Genomic DNA, 9,235 nt, shown 5'->3' with positions numbered 1-9,235 from the left:
GTGCTTGGTGCCCGCCCCTTGGGCAGGTCTGGGTGGAAGTCCTGCCCCTGCGATCTGGGCCTGTCCACCTTGCCCTGATCTCACCCTTAACTCTAGTCTGCAACCTACTAAAGTTGTGCAACTAGGATCGTGTCCTTTGCGTTTCTGGTTCGTCTTGAGAGTCTTCTGTGTTTGGTGAGATTTTTGTGAGTTTGTTGTTTCTTGGAGATACAACTAGGTGGTAGGGCGTTTGCCTAATAGGGGCGTGGCCTTGCACAAACAAACCGGAAGCTGGGAGTGGTGGTGCCCACCTACCTTACCAGCACTAGGCAACTGTAAGGATTAATCAGTAGATAAATTCATTAATGAGGGCGCGTGCGCGCGCACACACACACATACCCTCACCAGTTGTAGACCAAGTCTTCAACACACAAGGCTTTTCAGAGAACCATATACAAGGCATGGAGTATGGAGTTATTGGTTATCAATTCCTAATTCCACTGATTGATTGGTGCCCCCTCCCACGTTGCCCAGTGCACAGTATTTTACACAGATGGATATGTCAACACCTCCAATTTCCACCAAGGAAACTTCAATGTCAATAAAAGGGTTCAGGACACTGAAATAAATTACTGGGGAGAAAAAATTTATTAGCACTATTAATGTTGTGTAAAGGCAAGCAGGGGGACAACAGCATAACAAGAGCTCCGAGGAGTGTCCAAGCCCCAGAGACAGAGCACATGGCCAGGTCTTTGAAAACTGGAGTCAGCCCATGTGGAAGCATCTAGCTTTGCGGATGGGAGTTTTTTGTTGTTGTTTTTGGTTTTTTGTTTTTTGTTTTTTGTTTTTTGTTTTTTTTGGTTCTTTTTTTTCGTAGCTGGGGACCGAACCCAGGGCCTTGCGCTTCCTAGGCAAGCGTTCTACCACTGAGCTAAATCCCCAACCCCGGGAGTTTTTGTGACATGAGATTGCTACCTGTATTGTGGGCTGAGAAGAAGCTAGATTCTAACAGGGCAGCCTTACAAAATCCCGTGAGGTTGACTGGAAATGGGCCTCTGAACAACATCTGGAACCTCATTCGGGTGGCCAGATAAACTGCCAGCATCAAGAGCCACTTGATCTCGCGGAGCTCAGGAAGGCAGAAAGAGCAGATGCAGGTCTAGACAACAGTGTGGACACACCCACTGTCTCTAAAGGAAGAAGACACACACAGCATGCTGACAGAATTGTCTTTTTTCACCTAATCTTGTCTCCGAGGGACTCTCCCGTTCAACTTCCTTTTGTGTGCTTGCTTTACGGGTGAGTAAATAATACGGAAGGGAACAGGTACTACCTGTCCTTTGCGGGACCAGAGTTGGAACTTTAAGATCACGGGACTCAAAACCTCCACTTCTCACAGCTGACCAGTTTAGATGTTGGTGGAACTGGGAGACACAAGAACAAACGAAAGAGCGCTTACCTAGGAAGCGCAAGGCCCTGGGTTCGGTCCCCAGCTCCGAAAAAAAAGAACAAAAAAAAAAAAAAAAAAAAAAAAGAACAAACGAAAGGGAAAGACTCCTCAGTGGGAGAGCTTGGATGCATTTGCCCCTCTGAGGGCTCATGAGCTGGAAGCTCTTGGTCTCCAGGTTGGTGATGAGGGACTAGAAGCAGTACGAGGTGGGGCCCGTGGGAAGTAATTAATCATTATGAGTACAGCTCTTGGAAGGGATTAATGTTGCTTGTGTGGGAACCCGGTAATTCTCATAAGGAGGGTGTGATGTTTTGGGGTGGTTGGCTTGGTTGATTTGAAGGTGTTTTGTTTTGTTTTGTTTTGAACCAGTTTCCCGATGTAGCCTAGATTGCCCTTGAACTTACTCTCCTTACGACTCTGCCCTTCCTCCTTCCTTTCTTCCTTCCTTCCTCTCTCTCTCCTTCTCTCTCTTTCTCTCTCTCTCTTTCTTTCTTTGTTTTTTTTTTTTTTTTAAAGATTTATTTATTATTTAGAAGTACACTGTAGCTGTCTCCAGACACCAGAAGAGGGCATCAGATCTCCTTACAGATGGTTATGAGCCACCATGTGGTTGCTGGGATTTGAACTCAGGACCTCTGGAAGAGCAGTCAGTGCTCTTAACTGCTGAGCCATCTCTCCAGCCCCCGTTTTTTGATTTTTCAAGACAGAGTTTCTCCAGCTGGAGAGATGGCTCAGAGGTTAAGAGCACTGACTGCTCTTCCAGAGGTCCTGAGTTCGATTCCCAGCAACCACATGGTGACTCACAACCCTCTGTAATGGGATCTGATGCCCTCTTCTGGTGTGCCTGAAGACAGCTATAGTGCACCCATATACATGAAATAAATAAATCAAAAAGAAAAAAAAAAGAAAAAGACAGGGCTGGAGAGATGGCTCTGTGGTTAAGAGCACTGACTGTTTTTCCAGAGGTCCTGATTTCAAATCCCAGCAACCACCTGTCAACCATCTGTAATGAGATCTGATATCCTCTTCTGTCTGAAGATAGCTGCAATATATATATATATATATATATATATATATATATATATATATATATATAAAATATCTCCCTGGATGTCCTGGAAATCTCTGTAGACCAACCATGGCCTCAAACTCAACAGAGATCCACCTGCACCTGCCTCAGCCTCTGGAGTGCTGGGAATAAAGGTGTATGCCACCACCGCTCAGCCCACTATTTTCCTTCCATGCCGCTCAACCACAGCTCTTTTGTTCAGCAACAGCAAATGGACTAATACACAGAGTATGGCCATAAGCCATGCTGTTAGAGGAAGGGATATGTAGGTGAGAGGGAACCCAGAGGGGAAAGAGATAGAGTGTGGAGGGGACATGATTGCAATGTGGTTATTTCCTCTGGGATGGACATGGCCGTTGCTACTTGGAGTCAAAGCAGATGTGAGCTCCCACAGGAGATCTTCATAAGATTTGGACCGTTAGCGTTTCCTCCTAGAGGGAGCATGAGGCTCATGGGGCCTTCCTCAATTATATAAGAAGTAGACAGTTTATTAGCAGTGGAAGTCATGAGTCTGGCAGCCGTTTGTGAATCCGCCATGATAGGGTGGGAATCCTTGGTGGTATGGCCGCCTGTGAGGTGTGCTGAGTGAGGGCTTCCCCGTAGACACCTCCAAGTTAGTCCTGCTCCTGTAAACAACCAAAAATAAATTCATCGGTCCGCCACACAAAACTTGGGATGTGTGAAGGAGACTCGCATGGGAAGGTGCTGTGTAGGCAGAAACTGACTGACTGGTTCAACTGCAGTGATATGGGGTGGTGGGAATGTTGTCGCTCCAGAGCCTGATTACAGTTTTCCTGGGGCTAGCTTTAGTTCCCTCAATAGCCGTTCCTTGTACCCCTGTGAGCGGGACCTAACATACTGACAAATTGATAAAAACCTTGGACTGTGGGGTTGGGGATTTAGCTCAGTGGTAGAGCGCTTGCCTAGGAAGCACAAGGCCCTGGGTTCGGTCCCCAGCTCTGAAAAAAAGAACCAAAAAAACAAACAAACAAACAAAAAAAACCTTGGACTGTGTTAGCTTAACCAGACCTCCTTTCGCCCCAGTCAAAGGGCTAAGAGTCATCAGACAGCCTCTCAGCTGTAGAGCTGAGACTTCTCCTCAGCGCTGGGCACCTCAGGTTGTCCATCCTCTTTGTTCTTTACTATTAAAACGTCGTGAAACCGCCTCCACATTGGAACATGGAACTTGAATCCATGCTCTTGCGATGTGGTCATGCAGAATAAACTATCTCTTATTTCCTCGGAGGTGGAAGTTGTGGTTCTTTGTTTGTTTGTTTGAGACAACCTTTTTTTTTTTAAGATTTATTTATTTATTTATTTATTTTCTTTTTTTCGGAGCTGGGGACCGAACCCAGGGCCTTGCGCTTGCTAGGCAAGCGCTCTACCACTGAGATAAATCCCCAACCCAGATTTATTTATTTTATTTATATATGAGTACACTGTAGCTGTCTTCAGACACACCAGAAGAGGGTATCAGATCTCATTACAGATGGTCCTGAGCCACCATGTGGTTGCTGGGATTTGAACTCAGGACCTCTGGAAGAGCAGTCAGTACTCTTAACCACCGAGCCATCTCTCTAGCCTGGTGGTTTGTTTGCTTAGGGTTTTTTGTTTTTGTTTTTCTTTTGTTTTGTTTTTTGTTTGAGACAGAGTTTCTCTGTGTAGCCCTGACTGTCCTTGAATTTGCTCTATACATCAGGCTATCCTTGAACTCATAGAGATCCACCTACCTCTGCCTCTTGAGTTTTGGGACTAGAGGTGTGTGACTGCCCGATTTATATATTTATGTATTATTGTTTTAGATTTATTTATTTACTATATATAAGTACACTATAGCTGTTCAGACACACCAGAAGAGGGCATCAGATCTCACTACAGATGGTTGTAAGCCACCATGTGGTTGCTGGGATTTGAACTCAGGACCTTTGGAAGAGCAATCAGTGCTCTTAACCACTGAGCCATCTCTCCAGCCCCGACTTATTTTTTTTTTAAGTCATGCAACTCTGGCTGTCCTGGAACTCACAAGAGATCTGCCTGCCTCTGCCCTTCATGTGCTAGGATTAAAGGTGTGTGCCACCATACCGAGTTATGATTTACTTAGTTTTATTTGTATGGGTGGGTTGCCTGAATGCATGGCTGCACACCATGTGTATGCAATACCTGCCAAGATCAAAAGAGGGTGACAGATGTCCTGGAACTGGAGTCTTAGACAGTTGTGAGCTGCACCTGGGTCCTGGAATTGTCTCTGAGTTGTCTGAAAGAGCAGCTAACGGTCTTAACCCCTGGGCTATCTTTCTAGACTTCAAGACTGAATTTTAGGGCTGGAGAGATAGCTCAGCAGTTAAGAGTACTGACTGGTCTTCCAGAGGTCCTGAGTTCAATTCCCAGCAACCACATGGGGGCTCACAACCATCTGTGATGGGATCTGATGCCCTCTTCTGGTGTGTCTGAAGACAGCAACAGTGTACTCACATATACATAAAATAAATAAATCTTTAAAAAGACTGATTTTTTTAGATTTATTCATTTATTATATATAAGTACACTGAGCCATCTGTCCAGCCCAAAAGACTGAATTTTAGTAGAGACATTTAAACAGAGCACACACCATGATAGAAATGATGAAAAGATTCACCACAGCAGGAAGCCTCCATCTCCTCTGTGGTGACTCCATGGTACCATAAAGACGGTGTAGGAAACAGGGACCACCATGAACTTGGCCACAGTGGTAGGAACTGTTGGGGAGAACACATTGTCAGTGGATTTGTATCTCTGCCTGGGCATTCTGGTTAAACCCAGCTGGCACACAGCTTACCTGAAGCCCCAGGAGCAACGTGCAGCGACCCCTCCTTCTGCAAGGACAGATAGCCACGTGCCCGGATAGCTGGCAGCGTCTGCTAGCAAGTCCCGTGAGGTAGTGAGAAAGAAGATGAGATTCAACATGGAATTTGGAAGAAGTGCTGGATGCAAGAACAGTTTACAAACCTGCATCTCTAGAGAGGCAGGAACAATTACAAAACATAAATTTAAAAGACCTCGTGGTATTAGCAAAACCCCATATATTGTGGTAAGGATATATTTAAATGTTTTGTCTATGCCCTTAAAGGATGATAAGATAGGGCTGGAGAGATGGCTCAGCAACCACATGGTGTTTCACAACCATCTGTAATGAGACCTAAAACCCTCTTCTGGTGTGTTTGAAGACAGCTACAGTGTACTTATATATAACGAATAAATAAATCTTTAAAAAAAAAAAGGATGATAAGATAATGCTGAGCTAAGGGAAAAGCTATTCGCGGTAGAGCCAAGGTGGCTTTCGCCACATGCTAATTTTATTCCAAATGGCCTAATACATTCAATTATTTCCTTAAAGATTTATTTATTTTATATGAGTACACTGTTGCTGTCTTTGGACACAGCAGAAGAGGGCATCAGATCTCATTACAGATGGTTGTGAGCCACCATGTGGTTGCTGGGAATTGAACTCAGGACTTCGGGAAGAGCAGTCGGTGCTCTTAACCACTGAGCCATCTCTCCAGTCCCACATTCAATTATTTCCTAATCAGTATCTGAGCAGGGGCCCTCTGGGGAATTGGACGATTGAATTGTCACAATTATGTGAAAGTGGGGGAAAGGGATCTGAACAGTTTAGTGGTGAGGGAGGAGGGAGAGAGGAGGGGTAGGAGGAAAAGGAGAGAAAGGGGGCAAGGACACAGGCAAAGTATAAATCAACAAAACTGAGCCTGCTGCCAGAGTGGTTATTTCTTGGGGGGTCCTTGTCTTAGGGCTTTGATCTGTCAGCAGCACACAGCAGGATCCAGGGAGGAAGCCACAGCGACAAGGAAACTTAATTTTGTGATTTAGGGTTTGTTTGTTTGTTTGTTTGTTTGTTTTTCCTCAGAGACAAGGTTTTTCTATGTAGCCCAGGCTGTCCTGAAAAGAACTGCCTGCCTCTTCCTCCAGAGTGCTGGGATTAAAGGCACGTGCCACCACCTGCCCAACTGGTTTTGATGTATTTTTTTTTAAAGATTTATTTATTATATATGTACACGGTAGCTGTCTTCAGACACACCAGAGGAGGGCATCAGATCTCATTATAGATGGTTGTGAGCCACCATGTGGTTGCTGGGATTTGAACTCAGGACCTCTGGAAGAGCAGTCGGTGCTCTAAACCACTGAGCCATCTCTCCAGCCCTTGATGTATTTTTAAAATTTGTTTATTTTTATAGTCTCTCTCTCTCTCTCTCTCTCTCTCTCTCTCTCTCTCTTTCTCTTTCTCTGTGTGTGTGTGTGTGTGTTTGTGTGTGTGTGTGTGTGTGTGTGAATTTGTGCATGTGAATTAGTGCTCATGGAGGCCAGAGAGGGCAACAGATGCTCTATAAGAGGATTTAAAGGAATTTGCTACCTAGATCAGGCTGGCCTTAAACTTGGAGCCACCCATCCCGGTCCTTTTATTTTTAATATTTTCATTGAGAATGTCACACATGCATATGATTTGTTTTTGACAAAGTCCACCCGCCCACCCATTACTTCCCTGTCCTAGTCACAACTATTCCTTCCCAATTGTGTATTTATGTGTGTGTGTGTGCACTTATGTGTGTATGCATGTGTACATTTGTGTGTGTGTGTGTGTGTGTGTGTGTGTGTGTGTGTGTGTGTGTAATTCACTGAGTCTACTTAGGGCTGCCAGTAAATGCAAGGATGTGGAACCTTCCACTAGATCATGGGTCATGTGGCTTCTCAAAGGTCGTATCTTTGAAGAAAACCCACTCTCCCTCTCCCAGAAGCTATTAACTGCCAGGGACTTCTCAGCTATACTTAAATGAGAGCCCATCTCTTTTTGGAGGGGGGTTGGGGTGAAGTTAATACTGAACAGCCTTCCAGGAAGCTTCAATAAAGCACCACCAACTGATGCAAGGCAAACTGGGTAGTTGTGCGTGGCTTAACACCAACAAAGGCTCCTGAGTTCCAGATTTCCTAAGGGCAGGAAGGGGAGAAAATCTGCTCAAAGGTCACGTTCTTCAAAGTAGCCAAGAAGGTTCCGGAAAAGGAATGGCACCTAAGAGGGCAGATCTCAGGCCCAGTGAAGGCGTTACCTGCTTGTGATTACTAAGAACTCTGCCCAGTGGGCTTCAGAACTGGGACAGACCAAGGATCCTGTGCTTTGCCTGATGCCACTTTCACGTCAGTGTTTGTCTTGAGTGAGCTGTTGCCTAAATGGACGTTCATGCCTGTGTGAGGGCATGGTGACCGGGGAGGGGGTGGGGGTGGTGGTGGTGGTGGTGGTGGTGGTGCCTTAGCATTAGATCATTGCTCTCTGTAGCCTGGCAAAGGGCTTCCATTTCTCCTTGCTATGATGTTTGATAAACTCAAGACCTGGCTTCTCTGATACAATTTAACTTCACCCATTATTTATCTTAATTACATTTGTAGGCGGTGGTCTCATTTGCACAAGTGATTTTTTAGTTGTTTGTTTATTTTTTTTTCTTTTTTCTTTTTTTTTTCAGAGCTGGGGACTGAACCCAGGGCCTTGCGCTTGCTAGGCAAGCGCTCTACCACTGAGCTAAATCCCCAACCCCTTGTTCATTTATTTATTATTTATTTATGTAAAGACAGGGTTTCTCTGTCTAGCCCGGGCCATTCTGGAACTCAATGTGTAGACCAGGCTGGCCTCAAGAGATCTGCCTGCTTCTGCCTCCCAAGTGCTGGGATTAAAGACGTGTGCCGCCACCTCCCAGCTTCCAGAAGTAGTTCTCATCAATCCATGCTGTTAGACAGATGTTGTGTAACTTGCTCAAGTAAAAACGAAGAGCTGTTCTGACTCAGTTTGAGGTAAAAATGGAGCCAACAACGGCTGCTTTATAAGATGGATTCACCGGGATTGGGGATTTAGCTCAGTGGTAGAGCGCTTGCCTAGCAAGCGCAAGGCCCTGGGTTCGGTCCCCAGCTCCGAAAAAAAGAAAAGAAAAAAAAAAAAAAAGATGGATTCACCCAGAGAACCTCCCAGCCTAGAGATAGCAATTGTACACAGTATAATAAGTGTGACTTTGAAATAGGTTTCGGGTGTGTTGGGTGGGTGGAGCAGATGAACCGTCTCTTTATGAGCTGTCTTGGGGGGGGTCTACACCCAACCAAAAGAGACCACAGCATTCTGGACGTCGTGAGTCACTGGGATGGATGGAACGAGTCTTTTGGTGATCTGGGGAGGCACACCGTTCGATACACACGTGTGACAGTTGGGGTCCAAGACGTCTTTGTCTTTCATAAGGACCGTAAGTAGCACATTTCCAGCGATTTGTAATCACACATGGTCACATATTGGGCCTGGCCATCCAGTACTAATGTCACGCAGGTTTTTTTTTTTTTTTGTTTTTTTTTTTTTGTTTTTAAAAGATTTATTTATTTATTAAGCACACTGTAGCTGTCTTCAGATACACCAGAAAAGGGCATCGGGTCTCATTACAGATGGTTGTGAGCCACCATGTGGTTGCTGGGATTTGAACTCAGGACCTCTGAAAGAGCAGTCAGTGCTCTTAACCTCTGAGCCATCTCTCCAGCCCCCTTTTTTTTTTTTAAAACGGCACAAACTGAGTACCAGGCTCTGTCCAAGAGGAACCACCTAACCTGACGGGCGGAAAAGTCAATCAACGCGAAAGGCACGCGGGGAATCTATAGCATCAGCACCTCCGAGGTATTCAAATCAAATGCGACCTCTCCCTGTGCGCATGCTCCTGCCC

At 45.3% G+C, this 9,235-nt stretch overlaps 1 long non-coding RNA gene across 1 annotated transcript; it reads left to right on the top strand.

Moving 5' to 3' along the window:
• The first annotated feature begins 13 nt into the window (after nt 1-13).
• Nucleotides 14-3,743, top strand: LOC134483879 (uncharacterized). Its single transcript, XR_015645651.1, has 3 exons — nt 14-174; nt 1,176-1,278; nt 2,137-3,743. It is a non-coding gene; the product is annotated as an uncharacterized LOC134483879 (long non-coding RNA).
• Nucleotides 3,744-9,235: the final 5,492 nt, after the last annotated feature.

This window comes from Rattus norvegicus, chromosome 20, assembly GCF_021556685.1.
Source record: "Rattus norvegicus strain SHRSP/BbbUtx chromosome 20, alternate assembly SHRSP_T2T, whole genome shotgun sequence".
Taxonomy (NCBI): Eukaryota; Metazoa; Chordata; class Mammalia; order Rodentia; family Muridae; genus Rattus; species Rattus norvegicus.
The sequence above is the reverse complement of the archived record's forward strand: the minus strand, read 5'-3'. Positions and strand labels throughout refer to the sequence as shown.